Source organism: Lagopus muta, chromosome 22 (assembly GCF_023343835.1).
Source record: "Lagopus muta isolate bLagMut1 chromosome 22, bLagMut1 primary, whole genome shotgun sequence".
NCBI lineage: Eukaryota > Metazoa > Chordata > Aves > Galliformes > Phasianidae > Lagopus > Lagopus muta.
In genome coordinates this window covers 3,252,813-3,276,140 of record NC_064454.1, presented here as the reverse complement: position 1 = coordinate 3,276,140, position 23,328 = coordinate 3,252,813, and the positions used below count along the sequence as shown (strand labels likewise).

The following is a 23,328-nucleotide window of genomic DNA, read 5'->3' as shown; positions in this document are numbered from 1 at the left end:
ATTCTGCTCATGGGCAGAAAATTGTCACAGAATGACACACTGAAGGGATAGCAGAACAACACACCAGATCATCAGAAACAGCACTGTCAATACGTAACTCATCAGGACACTGCAGCAAACACAAGGAACGTGCTCTGCAGTTTACATGTTGTTCAACCAGTAAGGAGCAAAGCAGTTGCATGGAAGCCAAGCCCCAACCTTCCATGTCCACGCACCCTGCAGTCTCAGGCACTGCTCTCAGCACTCTGGGGGCACCCCAACAGTTTCCTCCTCCAGCAAACCAAGAGCTTTCCACACGCTTTGTAGGAACTGACAACCGAATGCTTTATCTTGACCACTGATGGCTGTCATTTGCTTTCTCAGTGTTAGACTTTCATGACAAACACCTGAACCAACAGCCCTTCAGGAGTGCCCATCTCTGAGATGCCCTTTGTTGCTCTGTGTAACTGCATGGAATCTCTGTTTCGTTGCACAAGGGCTGGTGTTTCTGAAGCACAGCACGGACTGTAGGAGCACAGAGTGACCCTCTAAGCAGATTATGCAAAGTGTCACTTAGCATTAAGCCTCTATTTGGAAATGAGAGTTTTTTATTCTTAGCTATGCTAACAAAAATCAGAAAAGATACTTTGGATTTCTGATATCAAAATGGAGCCTTCAGCTTTCTGAGAGCCCTCAGTCATGCCCTTACTCTATTGCATATCCTTCAGAAATTCCTATTTACACCGCTTTATGTTGGCTACTTCTTTTATTTCTGCAAAGAGAGATCTGTCTGACCTGCTTTGTCTGATAACCAATACCCAGATGCATTACACTTAGATTGCATAAGAGGACTTTCACTTTGTACTAAAGTTTACAGGAGAGAGATATGAAATGTGATAGTGGGGGAAAAAATGCTGGAACATATCCATCAGAATTCCAGTACAAATTGTTGCAGCACCAGAATTACATTGCAAGTGAATGCTAATTAAGATGTTGGGAAGAATTCTGTCATCGAATAAAGAAAGCAATGCACCTTGTGCACTTGTATCAAAGCGTTCTACTGCTCTGAGCGCACTGAGGATAAGCAGCCCTTTATGTGATACAGATGCTAACACAAATCTTTGCCTGATGCTTCGTGGCTATTGTCCAAGGAGCAGATTCAGACTCTTACAACAAGCACTGCCATCCTGCACATGGAAACTTAACAAAGGCACTTCAGGTACTTCAAGTGAGCATCACGACTGGAGCTGCCCAAGAAAACACTATGTCAAATGACCTGGATTTCTCTCAAGGCTGGTTTTTTATTGTTGGCTTTTTGAAAGCAATTAGAGACCGTTCTGTTACTATCTCACTGTCAGCCCTTTTTGGTTTGGGTTTGTTTGGTTTGTCCCCACTTATGTTGGATATTTGGAACAATTTCCCATTGCCTGTACAGTGATCAGCCTACTTCCAAAGCATTTGATGGATCAGTTTGGGGTTTGATCACAAACTGTGTCAATACTGGGTCTATTTATGGCATGTATATTTAAGATGATAAACAGGGCAGGTTTTGCAATGGTAATGTGGAACATAAGAAGAGCCCAAACAAAGAATCCCATTGACATAGTTATGTTTTGGATCAGGCCCACTGTGAATCTGAAGACAGAATAAGAAGCAGGATGGCTATTCCCTTCCAGTAAATATGCAAAGTTCTCTTCTCACATACAATGGAAACAGTTTTGCACTGATGTAGATCGTGGTCCATGGATAATCAGCCCACTATTCACTTCCCCAGCTTTGCGGAAGCGTAATCAGGAAAGCATTATGAAGAAAAACCTGCCCTGCAGGGATAGACTTGCTTTAATAATGTTTATGACTTGTCCATATTGTATTTATGTCTGGAAGTTGATTTCCTGGGTTTTCCCACCCTTCCCCCAACTCTCAGCCCCAAAGACAATCTGCAAGCTGAGCCTCCCCTAGGATAAATGGGGAAAGCTCCATGACTCCGATGGGCAGCACTCTGCTTCTGCAAGCTCAACATCAGACACAGAAATAATGCTGATTTCACTGAACACAAAGCTCAGAGCTCACCTTTCCCTGAAGCGCATGGCCCAACAACAAGCCCACGTTTCACAAATCAATGGATCAGGACTGTAAGAGCAACACTGCGTTGGCTGCTGGCTGCCCTTCTCACTTGTCTTGAGAACAGTCCAGATCCAGGCCACGGACAGCAATACTAAAAAAAAATGATGTAAAGCTCCCCCAGTACCTGCCAGGCTCACCATTTTCACTGAGCCTTACAAATGTGCCATCAGTACCAGCTCTTCTATGGCCATCAATCTTAGTCGCCCAAATCCATCACAGAACAAACCCCAGAGAGGAGCCAATCTGCAGAGCGACTGCAGAAAAACACCGAGAGATTCGTTCCATTTCTGTGCTCTCAGATGCATTCCTCCATTCCTCAGGCAGAAATTTGCTGGGTTTGTTTCTGCTATTCCACTCTGCTTTCACTGCTCATTTCTGGAAAACCTGCCTCAAACTTCCCCATTTTCTGATGCTTTCCAAAGCCACCAAATATTAAAGCCTGCTTTGGCTGCATGGCTGTTAACATCTGATGGTGCCTGAAGGCGTGCACTGCGGTGAGATTTCCAGGAAGAAGATACATTCAATAGATATTTCTTGTTCATTGGGGTTTTTTGGTGCAATTTTTGTTGTTGTTACATGGCGCTGTTGCCAAAAAGCTTTGAGTAACACAGCGTAAGGCTGCAAAAATTCCCAGGTACTGCTAATTCACGATTGCCTGTTTGTTTAGACTCAAAGCTGCCCCTACCCAGGGATGGCTGCAGCCATCACACAAAGCCCTGCAGACACATCTCCTCAGTGAAGGGCCACTGACCTCCCCTGGCCTGGCAAAGGATCAGCAGTCCTGAAAACAGAGCACAGCTGACTTCGACACAGACACCTCAGGATGAGTTAGGGCCAATTATTGCCCATTTTGGACCCAGCCCATGCAGAAGCACAGTGGGTTGGGCTGCCTGAACCCCAGGCTGCTCTGCAGCTCCTCTGAGCCCCAGATCTCCCAACTGCTCACATAGAAATGCTGCAGAGGAAAAGGAGAATTTGAGGCACTGAGCCTGGCAGAGCTGCAGCCCAAGTGAGAAGCATGGCTCTGCTCATGGCCCTGGGCATTCCCCAGCTCGTGCAAGGAGCCCAGGAGCTGTGTGCAATGGCTCTGCTGTCCTCTGCTTGGCATCAGGTGTGTGCCAGCAAGCAGAGGCAGGTGGAAAGAAGCACCTACTGCTTTTCTGCCTCACACTGCACAGGACTTAAAGCTCTGCTCCATTTTATAATGCTGAAGTTCTTCCAGAACCACAATAATAACAAATAAGCCATGTTTTCACTTTCCTATGCTCCACTCAGCACAAGGATTTATCTGCAAGAAAAGCCCCTGAAATCTACACGGTTCCTTTTTTATTTACCTTTTTTATCTTTGCTTCTTTTCTACAAAGGAAAGTAACCCAACCTCGGTTTAGTACAAACCTAGGGAACAAAAACCCTCTCAATTCCTCTTCATTATAAATGGATTGTCAAAGTGTTAAATAAATCAGTGAAAATGGAAATCCAAAAATAAATAGCCATCCTGCTGTTGCTATGACAACTCAAATTTTTTACCTGGACGGAGATTCTACATTTCACAGTTAGCAATGGCTGAAAAGGAGGGTCACATTTTTTTTCCAATCCTGGCTCATGTCACCACCTACCCCATGTAATAAGAGGGATTATTTGGGGTTACTTTTTAGCAAAGGAGGGAAGATCAAAGAGAGGAGCTATTTTTCATTCTGGACAGGAGAGATACAAACACACATGTTCACAACAACACAGCCCAGAGCAGCTATCAGCCCAGAAAGAACAGAGAGCATAAACACTGCAGCAGCACCGCAAAGGTCCTGAGCTGCCCCTGCTATGCTAAATGCAGAGCATGCTTAGAATAGGATTAACGTAGTTCAAAACCATATTTTGGCTCATACTGTAAAGCAATTTCACTCCACTCAAAAGCAACATTTCAGAGCATCAGCTTGAAGTAAATGCTTGGCAGTTTGTGCTGCCCCTCACAGCAGGGAGATGTGTGCCCCAGTGCCCCAGCAGCAGCGCTGCACAACCAAACCACTGCCTGCTCCTTATGGCAGCACAAGTGCCAAAATCCCACGGCAAAGGAGGCCCAAGGACAGAAAGAATCAGGGCCACATGCTACAGTGAAGCTACCTTCTGGGCTGCCTCTGCCATTTGTGATGGAATGAATGCTCTCTTGTTCTCTGGGATGGCTAAAAAGAGGGAAATTGAGAGGAGTGCTCCCCATTAGAAGAGCACCAGCTGCAAAGCTGGGATGACCAGGGGATCCTTTGGCCAGCACAGGGAAGCCAAAGGATCACAAAGGTTGGAAAGGACCCCTAAGATCATTCAGTCTGACCGCCCTTGGAGCTCCTTGGTTTGGTTCTACGGCTGTAAATGGGTGACTTTGTGCCTCCTGTCTGGGCACTGCGTTCTGTGCCATCATCTCTGGGCTGGCAAACATGTCTGCAAAGCAGCTTCTCCTCCACCCCAAGAAGAGACAGAAAATCCAAAGCCTCTAAAAAGTTCCAAAATTCAAAATGTCATTTTAAAAACAGAGTTAAAATCTCTTGAAAATAGTGTCTCTTTGGTATGTTTCCATTGGCCATTTTCTTCGCTGTAATAAGATGAGTTTTCCAAACAACACCGTCATGAACAAAATATCTTCCTCCATTTGAAACTTAGTAACCCGTTTCCAAAAAACCATTTAGAACTGGGAGCAGTGGGAGCAGCAGAGCCACAACAGAAATTCTCCATCAGCCACCAAGAAGAGATTTTGTCAGAAAATGGCTCAATTAAACCCTCTAAACATCTAATGGCGATAAAATGCTATGGAACCTCTGAAACAGGCACAACAATCCTGGCACAGAAAGGCTAGACTTTCACAACCATGCACTGCATACCTGGCCATGTTTTTTACAACCAAATCTTTGCTGCTTTTCAAGCAATGTACATCCAAGCAGCCCAAGCCTGTACCCAGCTCCTCTTGTTTTACACAGCTACACACACCCACATGTGCACACACACTGGGATTGTGCAAGTGCTCTCAACAAATATGTGTGTTTGCATCCTGGCTTGCCCGAAAAGCAAAGCAGACTGTTCAAGCAGCAGCCGGTGAAAGCGAGCATTCAATTCTGCTCAGAGGCTCATTTTCCTCTAAATGGGCCTCTCAGACTCAGTGACAACTCTTTGCTGCCTGAGAAAAAAAACACTGGAATAAAAAAAAAAAAAAAAGGAACCTATTTTCCAGTGCAAAGTAATCCCCGTTCCATTGCCATGGCACCAGACATCCGTCTCTTTCTTCCATTGACCAGACGAGGTCCTCCTCAGCCCCTTTGCTCCTTTAAAACAATTTTTTTTGTTGTTTTGTTCGTGTGTGTATGCGTGTGTGTGCCTGAATTTGTTTCCTTGGGAGGGAAAGGAGTCATTAAAGTATTAGTTTAGGTTGATTGATTCTTCGGGGACAGAAGAGGGTTGTGGGGCTTTGTAATCTCTGGCACGATCTGAAAACAGAGGCTCTTCAGCGTGATACAATATGGAAATAATAAAAGGAAGATGCAGCTTGCCCTGCAGATAGCAGATAGTACTGCTGCAAGTGGAATCTCTGCCATGAACTTTGTGATTTCTTTGGAGCACGGTGAATATTCATGAAACGAAGGAGCACAATGCCACCTCTTTTGGCTACAGAGCAGCTTACATAGATGGAATCATCCTGAAACGCCCTTTGCCATGGCAGCAGCTGAAAACCTGCCTGTGGGTTACAGCAAAACGCATAAACAGCAGCAAAAAAAAAAGAAAAGCAGCCACCAAATCACACAAGGCACCACCTCAGCTCTGCCCACATTTCTGAATGCCCACCCGTCTCCTCTGAGCTACAGGAATGGACTTCCAGCTCTTCCAGCACTGAGAAAGCACCGGGTCGTGACTCAGCAGCTCCTGCTTTGCTGCAGTAGATGATTGGATTGGTTAATTTTAAAAGATGTATCTGATTCCATCCTTGTGTTTCTAGGAAGCCACGTGGGGGGGAGGCTGTGGTGCCTTCTCAGCACTGATTCAGCACCTCGGCAGGGTGGGGGTGCAGGGAAGGAGCCCCCCGTGCAGCTCTTTGTACTGCTCTGCAAAGGAGAGAGGACCTGGGCTTCCCGATGGCTTTGGGGGGAAAAAACAAGAGCAAGTTGCTCTCTCACAGAAGGATTCATCTTCAGCTGAAACTTATTTATGTGGCTCTTTTTAATGAATAATTTTAACTAGCCATCCTGTGTGCCCTCCCTCCTGTCAAGACAGATGGCTCAGAATTGCCTACTGCCACGGTTCACCTTTTTTATTTCATATTTTATTTCATAAAATTATTTCATATATTTCTTGATATTTCCAATAATAATAATAATAAAAAATCAATTTTCTGTGGCATCTGCAGGCTGGTGCAGGAGGAGGCAGAGCAAGGCAGCAAATGTAAATGCAGTGCACACCCAGACTGCAATGCCGACGCGCACGCGCCAGCACACAGACACACACTGCATTGATTCCCTGTGGCTCCTGCAGTCTGATCAATTTTGCATTCAGCACAGACCTGGAGTGAATTTATTACTCTTCGGAAACTTTCTAGCAGAAGGGAAGATGGATCCATTATGGCACAGCCCAGGGCTTCCATCAGACATCTCCTGCAGTCCCCAGCTCCCGCCCCTTCCTGCACTGCTCCCCCCAGGGTAGGAGGAGGGCACCTGATTTAAGAGGTTGTGGCCAACATTCAGGGTCACCTGAATGCTGCCGGTGTCGTGGCATTTCCCAGAGGCTCCATTTGGTGTGGAGGCCCCATTATGCTGCACTAACTTCAACATTTATATTGCAAGACACTGCAGGAGGGAAGAGGAAAGGAGAAGTGGAGAGGTAAGGTGACTGAAAGCACACAGCAACAAAACCAACTCACCCTGAACCCGAACCGTTTATCAACCCACAGTCCACCATCACCTCCTCCTACCCAAAACCAAGAGGATTCCTTCCTCGGTCACACAGCACAGCGTTGCCTTGCCACATTCTGGATGCTTTACCTTTGACATCCCATAGGAGTCCGCTCCCACTCCAGTAGGAGAAACACAAATCTTCCCCCATTGACAGCTATGAAACTAACTTCTGTCTGGCACATCCCTGCAGGACAGGAGATAGAAGAAGCCAAAAGAAACCTTCTTCCATGACAGGGCTCCGTTTCAGGCTCAGGTAAGACCCTGAGAAATAGGGGAAACGTTCCTATTCCAGGAAACTCTGTGCTCCAAGAAGGTTCTCCAGCTGATTCTGCATACAACAGTGGCTTCTGCACCCACGTTCAAGCCCTTCAGCCATGTGCAGCCAGGAATTACAGTAAATGGAGCCCAGGAGGAGGAAGGAGAGGACTTCATCTCATCATTCGACGTGGAAAGGAGGGAGAGCAATAAGGGAATGCTACTGCCTTAAGGTGGGGGGCACTGTGAGCTCTGTCTTTGCCTTCAGTTCTCGTTCAATTTAAATCCAGTTTGTAATTCAATACCTTCCCCAGAATATTTTCCTGCCTCCTTTAAAACGTCTGGGTAGAGGTTATGAACTCCAATGTGATTACTGCTGCAAAAGAAAGAGGAATAGGACGGAGCAAGATAGCAGATATTAGACAATTAGTCAGGAACATGTCTTTAGCTCAATGACCTTTATGATTAGATTCAGTTTCTGGAAGATGAAGCTCCGATATGGATGTAAAGTTGGCTGCTTGCCTCTACCTCTGCTTTGAGCCAAAGAAATTCTCAGTACCTACACCCAGAAAAATACCACAATTCCCCCAGCCCCAAAGTTTCGATCCTAATCTCCCTTTTCATTTTCTCACCACCACATTTGCTCTTGGCTAACGACACCGTCCATGCCAGAAGCATTGGGCACCTGATGTGAATATATTTTTTTTCTTGTCTGCTCATCCACAACCCTTCCTGAGGATGCTGTGGGAAGCAGAGCTCTCAGCTGCCTGCTACCCACCGGGATTTGTATCCAGACAAACAGAACGGAAAGGCAGCACCGAATCAGAACGGCAGCGTTTCACACCTCGTCTTCTCGCAGGCACCAACGGCGATGCCAGGTGCCAGACAGAAGGACAACCAACCTCCTCCATTGTCAGCCCTGCAAAACAGGCTAAAAATAGAGGACACCAAATATAGCTGAGCTGCATCCGGCTGCGCGCGGATCGCAAATTAACTGCAGCAAACGGGTTATGCAGGGGTGAATGTGATGCACGGGGGAATTACGCAGTGCTGAGCCATTCCAAAAAGGTCTTTCGCCGGGATAATGAAAACGATACCACTGCAATCACATTTGCCAAAACCCCATTGTCTGAGCTGGTCTGCAATGCTTCCACCGCAGCCAATTCCACGGGCTGCCAGAAGAGGGGGATCGCATACAGGGCTGACCGAAAGGGGAGTTTGCTACCACAACCAGTTCTCCTTTCACAGATTTTATTATTATTATTATTATTATTATTATTATTATTATTATTATTATTATTATTATTATTATTATTATTATTATTATTATTATTATTAATTTAATACATTTGATTTTGCCCTTTCCCCCCCCCCCAATTCCCATTGGCAGAAAGGCAGAAGGAAAAAAAGCCCTCTTTTCCAAAGCTCTCCATGCCGTGGGGACAAAGCTGCAGTCAGTGGGGTAAGGTGATAACGCTGTAATTTACTGTGGTTCAAGCAGGAATAGTGTGAAGTTACATCAAGCCAGGCTAAATTAAATAAAACTTGAAACATTTGGTTCCTGAGACAAATTAATAATGGGAAAATAAAAGGAATAATAATGGAAAAGTAGCGAGGCTCCTAGAAGCTTTCGTGGACCTCACTGAGGTTGCACATAAAGTTGCAGGGAAGCAGCACAATGCTGGGAATTAGAGGCTGCCTACAGGGGCAGAGATCAGACAGTGATCTCACTCTTCATTTTCTGGAGAGAGCAGCAATCCAGCACATGGAAGGCACCGAGCAGAAACCGTGCCATTACCACCTCAAGTGGGGACCCCACCAACCCCACAAGTAGCCAAACTCTTGCAATACACAATCAGAGCCTAAAGAAACCGTGCTGCACCAGCACAACCCCTGAGCTCTCTCTGAAAAGCCACCAGCACACAACAGAGATGCCTTCAGCCTCTCCTGCACTGCCTGCCCGCCCCTGACCTGCTCCCATTTCCCCAGCCCACACATGCCAGGACACCAAAGCAGCCCAATCCCTGCTATTAAAACATCCCAAAATATTCACTATGGTGACACACCCACTAAAGACATCTAAAGAGTTGCAATCAGATTGACACAGAAGGTTTTCCATGCTGGTTTACAGTGATGCATACTGTTAGAAGAGCAAGAATGCACAATCTAGGGGAGACTGGCATAGGTGAGGTGGATTGGGAACCTGAATCCCATAGGCTGCCATGCAAATTTCTGTCATAATCCTTAGCTGCTTCCCCTTACCTAGCAATGCAGCACACCTCTATGCCCCAAATGTAAACTCTTCATACATTATGGGCTGATTCTCTGCTGATACAAATGAAAACCAAGGAGGGAATGATGCTGCTTTACTCAAGGCAAAGCCCACCTGCTTCCCAAGACCTCCCAAAACCAAGCCCTATTTTCACCGTATCACAGAATTGCAGGGGTTGGAAGGGACACTTTTGCAGGAGAAAGAAGCTGCTATCAGACCAAACCCAGACAGACCCCTGGGGTGCAGGGGAGGAAAGGCAAAGCCAGCGGTGCTGGGAGCACTGGGGCAGGCAGCAGGGAGCCAGGGCAGGACGGGGCACACCCAACTAACCCCAAACAATCGGATGAGCAATCTTTGTCAGGAACAAAAGACATCTGCTGAGTAAAACAGGAATTGACTGGGAGCAAGGACAAAGCCAGACGGTATCACATGACGCGCCAGTCTGTTCCAGCAAGATGCCAGGGTCAACGGCAACTAATGCACCCAATAAGTCAAGAGGAATCAATAATGCTAAATAACTCAGCCTCTTCTGTTTGAAGCAAATCAGTGCAAATGCAGTTAAAACGTGCTGCGTGCTCTGCACAGCGCAGACCGAGATGTGATTGAAGCCCATCATGTGACACGGCCCGAGGTTCCCACAGCTGCAGCAAAATGTCTCTGCTGGCTCCATGCGTGCACAGGGCAGGTTTGAATAGGGGTTTGTTATCCGTCTTTTTTTAGAGCGCTGAAATGGGAGGAGAGAGGGGAGGCACTGGGGTTTTAAAAACACATACACATCACCCACGCAAAGAGGCTGTTTAATAACAAACCCCACTTCCCAACCACCTCCTCACCGTTAAAGTGCATCCCAGCTTCCAGACGCCGTCTGTGCATTTGTATGAGCGGAACACACAAAGAAATGCGCGTTCACCTAAACTGTCCAGCAACAAGCAGCCCCACAGGGCAGATGTTAGGAGCAGAAACCATGAGGAAGGTCTGAGCATAAAACTTGGGCAGGTCGCCATTTCGGTTGGGAGCGCAACTTTTTACATGGGCAGCAAGTGATAGGACAAGGGGAGGCAGTTTTAAACTGAGGAGGGGAGATTTAGATAGGTGTTAGGAGGAAATTCTTCACTCAGAAGGTGGATGCCCCATCCCTGGAGATCAGCCTGGATGGGGCCCTGGGCAAGCTGGTCTGCTTGGAAGTGTCCCTGCCTACAGCAGAGGGTTGGAACTGGGTGGGCTGTAAGGTCCCTTCCAACCCAAACCATTCTGTGACTCTGTGACATCCCTGAGCACCACTGCACTTCGTCTGACTTTGAGCCACGTCACCCGGCCCCTCTGTGCCTCAGTTTCCCATTTGTCAAACAGGAACTTCATTCCACTTTGGGGATGCTGTGAGAACAAAGCAGTCAAAAATAGGACACTCCCTGATATGAAAGCAATATAGGCCAGGCAGAGCCTACATTTACGTGAGAAGAATTATTACATGGCTTAACCCAGTTATTAACCATCATTTACCCAAAGTTATCTGCAACTCAAGAAAGTACATCAGTTGACGTTAGCTGATATTTCAAAGATCCTTCTTTTCCAAGGCAGGCTGGGCACGCAGGTGACTGTGCACCATCATGACACAGAATGGCTCACTTGCTTCCATCTCTCGTGCTGGATGGGCAGGAGGCATCGCTGTCCTCAGAGCTGACACAAACACCAACATCCCCTCTTTGCTTTGATTCCAAGTGGAGAGGACACCCCTCTGGGAAGCAAAGCTCAGCTCCCTCCCCAGTACCTTCTCTGACTGCCTATTACTCAGCACAACGATTGCACTTCTGTATATTGAAAAAAATTAACATTGATTTTCCCTTATTGAATCTCACAAAGCTGTGGAATCATTTCTAAAGTTTATTAAGTTTCACATTTTGGGGCTTTTTAAACTAGATTTTCCTTCTAAGAACACTCGACCCAGATGAGAAAACTGCAAAGAATACAACGTTTAAAAGCTTCAGTTTCTGTTTTTTTAACAAAACTGCTTCTATTAGCAAAGACTGCAGCGTGAATCTTTCTGGCCACATTCAGCTGTTCCTGAAACTATAATGTGAATTTTATTGTTCATTTCCTTTATAAATTCTGGGAGACAAGTAGTTGTATTACAACACAAGGAGAACTACTTGAGTCTCCTATCAGTTCCAGAAACCTCCTGGGCTGCAGCACAGTGTGAGTGTAGGAGGTTGAATGGCACAGCCCTTAGGGAAAACCACAATGCAACACACATGAAATGAATTCTGCCCAACTCAGATCAAGAAATACAGGAATGGGAGGCGATGCAAAGGGAGGCAGCACTCCTCTGCAATCCACATCTAAGAAAGTAACTGAATAGAAGTAATCTGAATCAAGGAGCAACAAAATGGCATCACAGCACACATCTCCACTTTCTCTGGTTTCTCTCTCACAGCCATCTGAGTGGTTCATCTCACCTGCTCCTAAGTGCTGCTGTGGAGGAAAATGCAAATTTTTATGCAAGTAAAAATGACTCATCAGTTAATAGGAGGCTCAGAATCCAAGTCAGCAAATAGAAGGAACTGTGGTAACTTAGATAAGCAACAAAACCATAAGTAAAGAGGAGTACACATTAAAAAAAATGGAGCACAAAAACACGTGTGAGGTTACTGAGCCAGAAAGTCGGGCCTGGGCTGCAAGGAGCTCCCAGCCCAATGCACAGCCCTGCTGCCATCACGGCACTGAGACACAGATCTCTGCAACCTGCAGCAAAAGCCTCTGTGCGAGAGGGCGGGTGGTGATGGAGCGCTGCTGCCATGAGGAAGGGGCAGGAAGCGCTGGGATTTCCCCCATTTGATTCCTATTTCCCCATCCTCTCAAATATCACAGAGTGTTGCTGGCCTTGGTCGTTCACACACAGCCCTCCATTCCAGGAACAGCTGCAATCCAGGACGTGCAGGTTGAGGGAAGCACATGAATGCCTCTCCACACTGCAGACATAACAAAGCACAGAACACCACACAGAGGCTTTTATACAGCAGGAGAAGGGAAGGAATTAGGAAAACCAATACCAAAGAGGCCCCAGTGCTACTTGTAGCTCTGCAAAGCAGCTGGGTGAAGGATGAACAGGACCAAGCATGGATATTATTGTTATTATTTATTATATAACAGCCCAGATTGCTGCATTTTCAATTCACCAACAACCACCTCCTGGAGCACTTACACTGTCGCTCCATTCTTAGGCTGCCCTAGTTTTCCAGTTTTCTTCTATCTAGGTAAATACACGTGCCCCATCTCTGAAGCAGCCGAGTACCTATTATATCCTGCTGTTCCTCCCTTGCACTTATCCTATTACGCTATTACAGCTGGTGCAGGGTCGTGTGTTTTCTATTTTGTGACATAATGTTGTGGGCCCAATTCCACCAGCACTAATACAGTGTATAATAAGGGTGAGACACGCAGGAGTGCTGGTAAGAGCACTTCATGTGGCAGGAGTCAGGGCTACAAATGGTGAGGCTGCTATCACTCGGCAGGAACCAGGATCTGCTCATTCCCACAGACACTGTTATGCCTTCCATCTATATATAAATTACCATTTTATATCTGAAGACAGCACCGACCTAAAATAACAACCATAGCCAGTTAATATGTGCAAACAGACACAACTTGGATGCATATCAGAGTGAATAACCCCTCTGTCTCTGCCCTCGGAGCAAAGGAAAATATTATTCCAGTTCTGTTCTCAGCCCCTTCCACTTCTGCAGTGGGAAATACCTGACCACCAAAACAGAGCTCAAGCAGTGCCAGCAGAATGGGGGTCCTCCTCCTCTCCCAGGCTTTGTGCAGAGGAATTTTTGTGAACTTCTCTTCTTAAAATCTCCACTGATATTGTTGGAACAAATTCTCAGTGACCTTCTGGGATGCTCTGCTGTGGTCAATGGGTCCAGGAGGAGTTTGCTGGGCCGGTGTCCACCAGTGTCCATGAGGACTTTGAGCATACGCTCATTGGGCAGCTGAGGACAGTGCAAATTCCAGCTCACTGACAGCCCTGTAAACTGTGGGTGGAGAGAAGTTGATCAGGAGCTCCAAACGAGATTAAAAAAACACTGAAATGAGTGAGGATTGAGCAATTCAGACAGTTCTGCACTAAAAGAGCAATGCCATTTCTGAGCCCAAGCTGGTTCCTCCTTGACATCAGGTCATACAGGGGGAACAATTAACTTGCTGCTGTAGCAGCAAACAAAGGGAAGTCAAGGAGCTCTGGTACCACATGCAACAGAGCAGACCTGCCTGAACAAAATGCAGTGCAGGTGATGAGCATGGCCTGCAAAATCACCACAGTGTCCCTGTGATCTGCTCCATAAATACCTGGGGTTTATTATCGCTGCTACTGCAAATGTGGAAGGCACCAAGCATGACTGGATGCTCATTTACTGAGCTCTGATGAGCTTGGAAAGTAACGGGAATTAACTGCCAGTAATTAAAATCACCTTCTGAGCTAAAGCATATATTTGTCTTTAAGAACAAAGTAGGTTCCTAAATCCTCTTCTCAAAATGTTGCTTTCAGAGATTTTCCTGCAGTCCCAGAGAAAAGCCAGTGCTACCATGCCCAGAGCCTGAGTGCTGCAACTCCAACCTTGGGAACAAGAGCAAAGGTCCTGGACTGAGGCTGACATCATGGAAAAGGAAGAACCAGCTCATTTTATCCTATTTAAGGCTATCAAATGACTGCAAAATAGCATAATTATTGATTAGTTAAGGCCTTTTCTCAAAATCTTCATTTTTTAATGTGGAATATAATGAGAATATAAATTATATTATAAATATTATGGTGAATACGTATCTTCTGTTATGGTTATAGAGAAAGTCTCCTGCTTATCAGAGAAAAAGAAGAGATATGCAAGTTGATGAAGAGCAAATTCTGCTTTTGGGTTCCTTCTCCATCTCTGACTTTTAAACAGGCTGCTCTAATCCTCCTCAGTGATACTGAAGAAGGGAAATAAAGCAGTGAGGCCAGTTTGTCATCCTGAAGGATATGGAATCTACTGAGCAAAAGGGACCAGGAGAGCATTAGAAGAAAGTGAGAAAGGAAAGGAGGGATATTTGTGGTGCTCAAGGGCTTTAGCTCAAATCAGCCCCATCCCTAAGCTCAGAGGATTATCTCCACTGAGATTACTCTGTCAACTAAATAAAATAATAAGAAAGCCCTTCATAACTTCAGCAGAGTGCTAAGTGAATTAACCACCCTCTGCCTGGACCAGGCCAACTTGGGGAACACGCTGAGGAACTCCTGTATTTCTCCCTGTGACCAGACTTGAAGCCTAAACCAAAACGTGGTTCCACTCTCTAGGAAAACTCAGTGGTTAATGAATGCTGTTGACCTGATAATGACTTTCCTGGCATAGCTGAAATAGGCTTACTGACTAAGAGTGATGCAAAATGCAGTATCAGTTTACTGAGTACTATTCCAATGAGTGCAGTGGGTTTTAAAATAATGAGATTATCACAGTGAGCTCACTTTTGTCTATCTGCTGTGCCATTTGGTGGCTGATTCCAGCCAGCAGCTTCTTGTTTAGAGGGTGAAAACCCCACTGTAAATAAGTAGATATGGGATAATCCACACATTAGGAAGAGCTTGATCCAAATTCCACTGGAGTTCCCTGAAAGACTCCTACAGCTTGCTGGCTGTTGGATCAGCCTCCAGAAGATAAACCCCTCTCATTTAAGACTCTTTGGAGGGAATTTCTTTTTCCCCAAGTGAAGATTGCCTCTTACGGAGCAAACTGCATTTGACCAAGATTTGACTGGTGTACAAGTCACTAAATCTCACCAGCTGTTATTTTATCCAGAACAACCCTCTCAGCATACGAAAGTGGAGCTGTTTTCCCCCAACACCCTCTCTGCTATCCTGAGTGAGGGTTCAGCCCAACTCTTACAGTGTAAAGGTACCGATGCTTTGCCACAAACTATGCAATCCTTTCAAAGCATCGTGGCTCCATTACTGGCACCTTACAGAGACCTCGCCACAAATCTGCCTTTGCTTACAACAGGCTTGTACTTCTGGCCAGTGTCAGTCAATCTTTTAATAAAGCCAAAATCGTTTCCCAACAAACACATTAAGCTCTGGGCTGCTCTGAAACCCATCCAGAGGACTTCAAGAACACACTCACAACTTGTAGTAAATTCATAGCCTGAGCATCTTATGTTTAGTTCAACAGTTCTTGTGGCAAGCATAGCCATCTAAACCAAAGAGCAAAATCTGGAGGCTGCCCTTTAGGTGAAGGACTTTGTAATAGCACAATGAAGAATGTATTTCTAAAACTCCTGCTTGTTGGAAGAGCACAAATGTGAAACCCACTGCCTTAGGCAAACACCAGTTTGCTCAGTTATCTCTGCTTTTTGATTCTCATCTTATTTTCCAGTTCCCTAACATATTCTCAGAACTTGGGTGGGGGAATGGGGCATCATATATTCCTTTCCAATCAGACCGATAATCTTGATTTATACTCTGTAATAGAGAATCCCACTGAATGTGAATGATATTACAGTGGGGAACAAAGCAGTGAGAGATAAGAATCAGGTTTACAGTTCCTATTTTCTTGTCATAAAAAAGTTAGCATCACAGTCGATGCCCATATTAATAGTGAACACATGTGAAGTCACTTTTCTTCTTATGTCAGCCTGTAATGGCACAGGAATGGAATAATGTTAACAGCTCATAAGCTTTTTATCTACAAATGTGCATCTTGAGACTTTGGGGCTCACTAATCTGTCATAGCTGGGACTGTACTTGGGATCTCCAAAAGTAACCCAACCATTCTGTACAGTGTGGTCTGTGGGGTGCAAGACCAACAGCCAAGACAGACCCCATTGCTGTGAGATTTGGGCACTCAAGGGATGCACAATACACACTGACCAACACACTGCACACAGCAGACTCTGGCTTGGGGCATCACAGTTCACCTTTCACTAATTGTGGTGACTACAATGTCGGCCAGAACGCACAGGTTATTATAGCTTGATCTAGAAATGGGGGATTTGGGGCAAGTCTCCATTAGCAGCACTGTGTCACATATTTGAGCTAACTCCAAAAGAACTGCTATGCCTATATATCTCAGCACCGCTCCAGGGAGAGAGATCAGCTCAGGTCCTCAAAAGCCACTTTCACGTGGCATAATTACCCCCTGCACCAGCCAGGCTGGTCCTGCTTTGAGTATGTGAACTAGCCTGTCTGCAGTTTGTTCTCCTTACATTAGTGATACCCACTGAGCGGAGTAGCCAGCTGGTGAGTTCAGGGGCCAGATCCAGTTCATGAGGCAGAAAATCTGGTCCCTGGGGAGGCTGGCTGATCAACAGGCCAGCCACACTAGTATTTCTGTGTGCCTGCTTAAGAGCGTGAAAGGGCAGGACACAGGTCAGCAGCACTTATTAAGTTGCCAGTAAATCGGGACATACATCAGACACATACCAGTGGGTTACACAAACACGTGTTTACAGAGCTCGACTCATATGTGATTGCAGCAACTTCAACCAGACCATCCTCATCAGCACAGGCACACCAGTGCAGAACTATCTGCAGCATTACGGACTAATTGGGTGCACAGCCAGCCCCCATATGATCCATACATTAAGGGAGAAATTAGCATTTGATGTCTGTTTCAAATTGTAAGCAGCCCTGCTGCAATTAATCACAGCTTGGTTGACAAAGCGTACTGCACTGAAATGACAACATGCATTCTGGGAAACTAACACTGTCATCTTCAGCCGCAACAAGTTTATTTTACACCTCAGAACAATGAAGGTTTGTCACCGAGCCCCTTGCCTGCTCCATTCTATGAACGCAGCTCTTTAAACAAGTAAGAGGCAGATGGCCCAAACGATCATTTACCAAGGTTTAGATTTCACTGTCACCTTCTGGAAGGAGGCTTCCAAGCTGGAGACCTGCGTCCTCAAAGCAAGCATGTTGTCTCAGTGACTGAAAGCACCCAGCTCATTCACTTGCACAAAGGGCTGAGGGTATATGCTATGTGATGTTCTACCTGTCTGCACACATTTAACTGCTCAACACTCACAACGTGATAACTACAAAACTATAGACTGGACTAACTACTACTCATAGGATAGTTTAGGTGGATGAGACCTCAGGAGGTCTCCAGTCCAACCTCCTGCTCAACACAGCTTTGTGATCAAGCCACGTTACTCAAGACTCAATTCAGTTTCTTGTCCACCCCATTGTTTTCAGCAAGACACAATCCTCTGCTGGTAATCATCACCACCATTTGATTTCCATCGCTCACTGGGCGTCGCTGAATCTTAATGCCAACTGAGCATTTTTCTGAGCTGCAGCTTGTATCTGAATTATTATTTTTCACCATTCACCTATTATTTATGCAGAATTCAACATGTACAACAAAGACAAATGAAATCACTTGACACGAAGTTCTAACCCAAGCAGTTCATCAGCTTATTTCTCAACAAATCAAATGAAACAAGAAAGTTAAATGAGGGAAGAAGAACCACACCACAGCAGTTTATGCAGACACGTGGCCACTGTTCAGCTAATCTACCTACAGCCTTGTAGGCAAGAAAAAAAATCATTTTTTGTGTTCCATGCTGAAGAAGTGAGCTTTGAGGTGGGACTTGTATGTCTAGAAGATAACAACTGGGCAAAGAGTGGAAGGGTTTCCAACACGCAGGCAGGACTGTGAACCAGAGATGGATATCAAGGTAGGTATCATTGGTAGCATGGAGGAAGATATAACCAGAAACAAAGCCTGAAGTAAATTATGTAGAAAGAACATGACTTCCAAGTGACTTAACTGTGCTCTCAGAATTTAAACTTAATGTAGGCACATTCCTTAGACACTTGGAGCCAGATTACATCTGCTTCCACTGCTCTCTCAACTGAGGGTATCGTCTCCCCACACAGAACAGTATGTAGTCTCATAATCTTGTTCCCTCTCTTTTGGCCAAGTCATGCAGGATGAAGCTGGACAAGACAATGAAAACCTGTGAGGGACCAGAAAACTACTAATGGTACACAGGTTTGTTTTTGCTTTGAGAAAAGCTGGAACAGGCCTCTGAACTTTAGAAAGATGACTGCACACTCAGTAGGAACAGAAAAAAACAGGCCAGGACCTACAAGGTGACAAGTGTCTTCCATTAGACCTCATTCTCTCCTCAAACAATGGATGAAAAATGTTGCAAAACCAAAGGAACAAGTGGCAGTTAGAAACACAACTCATGTATTGCCCTTTTTAAGCCTAAAACATTTCCAAACCAAGATACCATTATAGCCAAAGTCGATGTCAAGAAACAAAGTAAGTGTCCATGATTTTCAGCACAGGCACATTTCCACACTGACTAGTTGAGATCAGAACAAGCTATTTACTTGAAGTGGGACTTCCATACAAATGCTGGAGAGAGCACTTGACTACATTTCAAGCATACAAATGAAACTGAAGTTATGCTACAAATGATTTTCCTTCCAAAATCAACTTGTGGCACCAAAAATGATGCTCTGAAATCAGAGTTAAGACTGAACTGAACATATGAGGCAGTCCTGACACAATATGAAAATAGAGCCATTGCCCTGAAGTAGAAAGAAAGCAACGACTGTTAAAAAAATCCTTCTCTCCTTCTTGCCCAATACTGTCACATGAAAGTCTTCTGTTGTGCTTACAGAGTAACGGCTGTCAAAGCTCTGTCTTTGTTAAATCACATCACATGTTTTGAATAAGGAAGAATGAAATTCACCAGCACAAAACTCTCAACCTCGGGGAAGACCAGACCAAGCAGGACAGAGTCCCTAATTGTTTTGGACAGGAACTTCCATCTGCCTTACATCTTGCAACTGAAGCAGATTTCCAACTGATGTTGAACATTGTGGCAGTTTTCATCAGTTTTCCCCTTACACTCTCTGTATTTACAACTGTTTCAACAGACACAGTTAACCACAGAGCTGTGCTGATTTACTGAAAACCAACATAATCTTATCCATTAGCAGAATAATTGTCTGGCTGGTCCTTCACTCCACACCTCTCGCCCAGCTTCCCATGGCTTAATGAGTCCCTTCAAGCAGGCTTTTCCCAATGGAAGTTCATGTATTCTTCCATGTCTTATTTTAGATGCTTCCTCTTTCAGTAGGTATTAACCAACCTATTTTTCTATCTACTAAGCTGAAATCACTTTGCTCCTACTGAATAATACCTAATGCTACCTCCAACCATACAGAAACCAGTGACATTCCCTGAGGAAGATGCTACCCATGATAAGCAAAGTTTATCTGGACAGAAAATGTGTCCTGATGACTTGCAAAACTCAAAAGGTTGGCAAGAGTAATGGGTTCTATAATCAGTGCCTGGAAGTGGTATTGTGTTACCTATGAATGTCTTGGTGGTAACAGCACGTGGATTTGAAATTAGTAAAAGTTTGAGATTTTCCTGACCTGATTTATAAGGTTAGGTCTTCTTGCACTTTAAAACCTGCCATATTCATGACCACGTGATGCCATGAAGGCCATTGGCGGGGTGTGAACGAATGCATACAAATACAAGAACTGCCTACTGATCCACTACAAAGCCTCACTGAGCACGTTTATACGGGTGAGAAGAACAAGCACTTCTAAAGGACTGCTAAGAGAAGTTCCAGTGGGAGAAAAGCCATGCTTACCTGAACCTCGGTGTGGAGCTGTAGGAGGAGAAGAGGCAGCAGGTGACATTCTGTGCCTTAGGAACGTTGCTGGGGCCTGTCTAGCCCTGCCTCCCATCTTCAGGAGAACTCAGATGACCCTTTCTCCTTCTTGTCCATGAGGAATTCCCAATGAAGTCATCAAGGCATTCCTAAAGAAAAAGAAAAAAAAAATGTATTCTTCTGTAGAGCAGGACTGTAAGGGTTGTGCTTTGCTGCAATCCCACGCAGAAAAGTAAAATAGGAGTCTGGGTCAGGAGCTGATACTCTGCACAACTTCAGGCTCTGGGACAAGAAAGACCCTTTGCTGTTGCAGGGTTTTTTTGAATTTTAAAAGCAACATGAACAGAGTTACCTAAATGAATAAGGACATAACATTTGTTTAGAAAATGAAGAATACAGCCAACCTTCTCCTCCTCCACCCAAAACAGTTCTCTCAGCCTTTATCCCATGGCTGTATCAGTTCTCCACTCAGTCCCTCTGAAACACCTTCTTTATTTGTAGCAAAACACTTCTTTGGGGCCAAATGCTGCCTCTGCTCTGGCTAAACTTCTTTTTCCCCCAAGTCAATCCAACACCTCAAGCATCAACAGTTCTCTCTGATACTGTGGAAAGTCCAGACACTCCAAATTCCACCCCAGCTCTTCGGAGAGGATAACGTTTCCCTGCCCAGACCTAGCTGAAGAAAAAAACCCATCAACTTATTCAAATATTTGTTGCTAGACAGGAAAGGTCAGGCTCTGACCTCGCTTCCATAGGAGTAAGGTTGGAGTAACGACTGAAGTTCAGGCGCTGCACCCCTGTGTCTGCCGCCAGCATGAAGTCACTTGGTGGGCATCTATCATCACAAGTGTAAAGGGAGAGCTTTGCATGCACAAAGCTCTGTAAAAAGGAAAGAAATGAGCCAGGCCTGATCCTGACGCTGCATCAGTATTCAGCGGTGCTTGCAGTGGGGCAGCTCGGTCCTTACGCTGGAGTAAGGAAAATCAGGATTAGGCACCATCTGTCTCAAAGAGTCAACGAGCAGAATTGCTCTACATATTTGAATCCTCTTCCCCGTATCTTTAATCTCTTGCACACTCCAGGTTTTCCATTCAGCTCCGGTGACAAAAGATTTTTGCAAAATGACAGTCCAGATTGAGAGAACAGAAATGCCAACCTCTGACAAAAGAGATAGCAAACTTTTATCGGCGATAAGTGCTCCTCGCCTGCAGACATCGGTCTGCAGCGGTAAATATAAGGCAGATGTCGAATGGAAATTAAACATTGTGCTCTCAGGGTGGCCTCGGCCGCATTCAGAGCTTGATTTAAAACAAGGCCAGAGTTCTTTCATCATTTCTTCAAAAAGTTTCAGTTCTAAAGATATTCCAAACTGACACACACTTGACCTAGAACTTGGCAATGCAGGACAATGTGTGCATTTGAAAACACCAGTACCGGGGATGAAAGGCAAAGCAAGTTGTCTGCGAGATGGACCAAGAGAATTTCTTCATCAGATCACTTCTATCTCAGCGTTCTGAGGGTTAAGAGTGAATTCAGGTGAAATATCTTCTCCCTTCTCTTTCAAAGTAAATCCGCGGCGGTCGTTCATCATTTGGGAGGCGCAGGCAGCTCGGTGTGCTGAAGCACCACCAGAACAGCAGCACTGCACGGCAGCTTTAGGAGGATTTCTCGGCACGCTCCTTTACAACTCGAACCGTATTTACGCCTCTGAAAGCATTCTGCCTGTTATTATTAGGCATAGTAAAATTGTTTAGCACTTAAATAGCTAGACTTGAGAAACATAGATTTGAATGGCCTGAAGAATGTAATAAGAAATTCCTAAAAATGAAACCTGAACACTGCTGAGCATACTTTAGTTAGGAGAATAAGCATAAATTTAAGGTTCGAAAAGATGCTCATATTTATAAAATCAGCTAACAGCATAAACTAAATAGCACCCACTTCTCTCCTACTTTGTTGGATTTCCCAGACAATAAAATACAGACAGTGAAATAACGGGATGATTTACCATTGGAATATGGAAATAAGGTTGTACTCTTCTTGGAATCTGTATTTTTAGAAATCTTTTTTTTTTTTCCCCCTAAACAATTTCACATCAAACAGAGCAAAACAAGAAACTCCTGAGGCCGTGACTTTGTCACCTCCCCAAAGTTTGGGTGGCTGCAGCAGCCGGCCTGCGCCCGCACGGCCATCAAACACAAACCCAAATGGCCATAACGTCCTGCCTGCATTTCTCCCCCCTGAAAGGACGAAATCGTGACCGGATTTTACTTTCAGATGACCTGACAAACCAGCACTCCCTGGCACGAGCAGGGCAGTCATTTCCCCTCCATTTCCCAGTACAAGATTTAATCAGCTGAAACACAAACCTCCTTCTGCACTGAGATCTTTTCAAACAAAACCACGCTGCAAAAAGTCTCTCTGGCCTTTTTAAAAATCATTTTCAATTGCTTTAAAACACAAAATAGAGATGGATGGATGAATGGATGGACAGCCAGAGAAATGCTTTCAGTCATGCTTCCCCCCCAACCCTTAAAATTGAAAAGCATCGGTATCCAAATAGCAACAGGAAATTTTTACCTTGTGGCTAAAAAGCTCACTGTTCACTTTGCAGCTGCCTCTATTTTTTGCTGGGCAAAGCACCAACACAAAAGTCTGTCCTAAGAAACCAAGCTTTTGGCACAAGGGCAGCGACAAAACGCAAACCTACAAAGAATTTCCCCCCCCCCCCCCCGTCCCGTCGTTATAATTCCTAATTTTGTGGGATGCATTGCTGGGCTGTTTATCATAACAGTGTGCAATAAAAAGGACGAGTAACTCTTGCAATTTTCTCCCTACTCCTCCCCTTGACAGGGGCCACTGATAGGGAAAGAGGCTCGGAAAAGCAGAGCGGTGAAAGGCTAAGAAACAATAGGCAACCATGGCTTTGACAATGCAGCCCTGAACCCTTCTTGCTCCCGCTGTGACACTTGCATTCAAGAGCAAGGGCGGCTGCCATCATAAGAATGGACAATGGCATGAGGAATACAAGGGAGAGGGGGGATAAAAAAAAAAAAAAAAAAAAAAAAAAAAAGGAAATCAGATGAATTCAGAGCTAAGATGGCA

General features: G+C 45.1%; 1 long non-coding RNA gene across 2 annotated transcripts in view; it reads right to left on the bottom strand.

Annotated features, from left to right (window-relative positions):
- LOC125703703 (uncharacterized) overlaps positions 1–23,328 on the bottom strand; it is a 57,679-nt gene that overhangs the window by 2,274 nt on the left and 32,077 nt on the right. Inside the window, exons 3-4 of one of the 2 annotated variants that reach the window (XR_007380942.1) lie at positions 20,203–20,372; positions 12,587–13,586 (exon numbers count right to left, since the gene is read on the bottom strand). This is a non-coding gene — a long non-coding RNA (uncharacterized LOC125703703). Of the gene's footprint in view, positions 1–12,586; positions 13,587–20,202; positions 20,373–23,328 lie in introns of those variants that run through there. The other variant, XR_007380941.1, reaches the window with a different exon arrangement.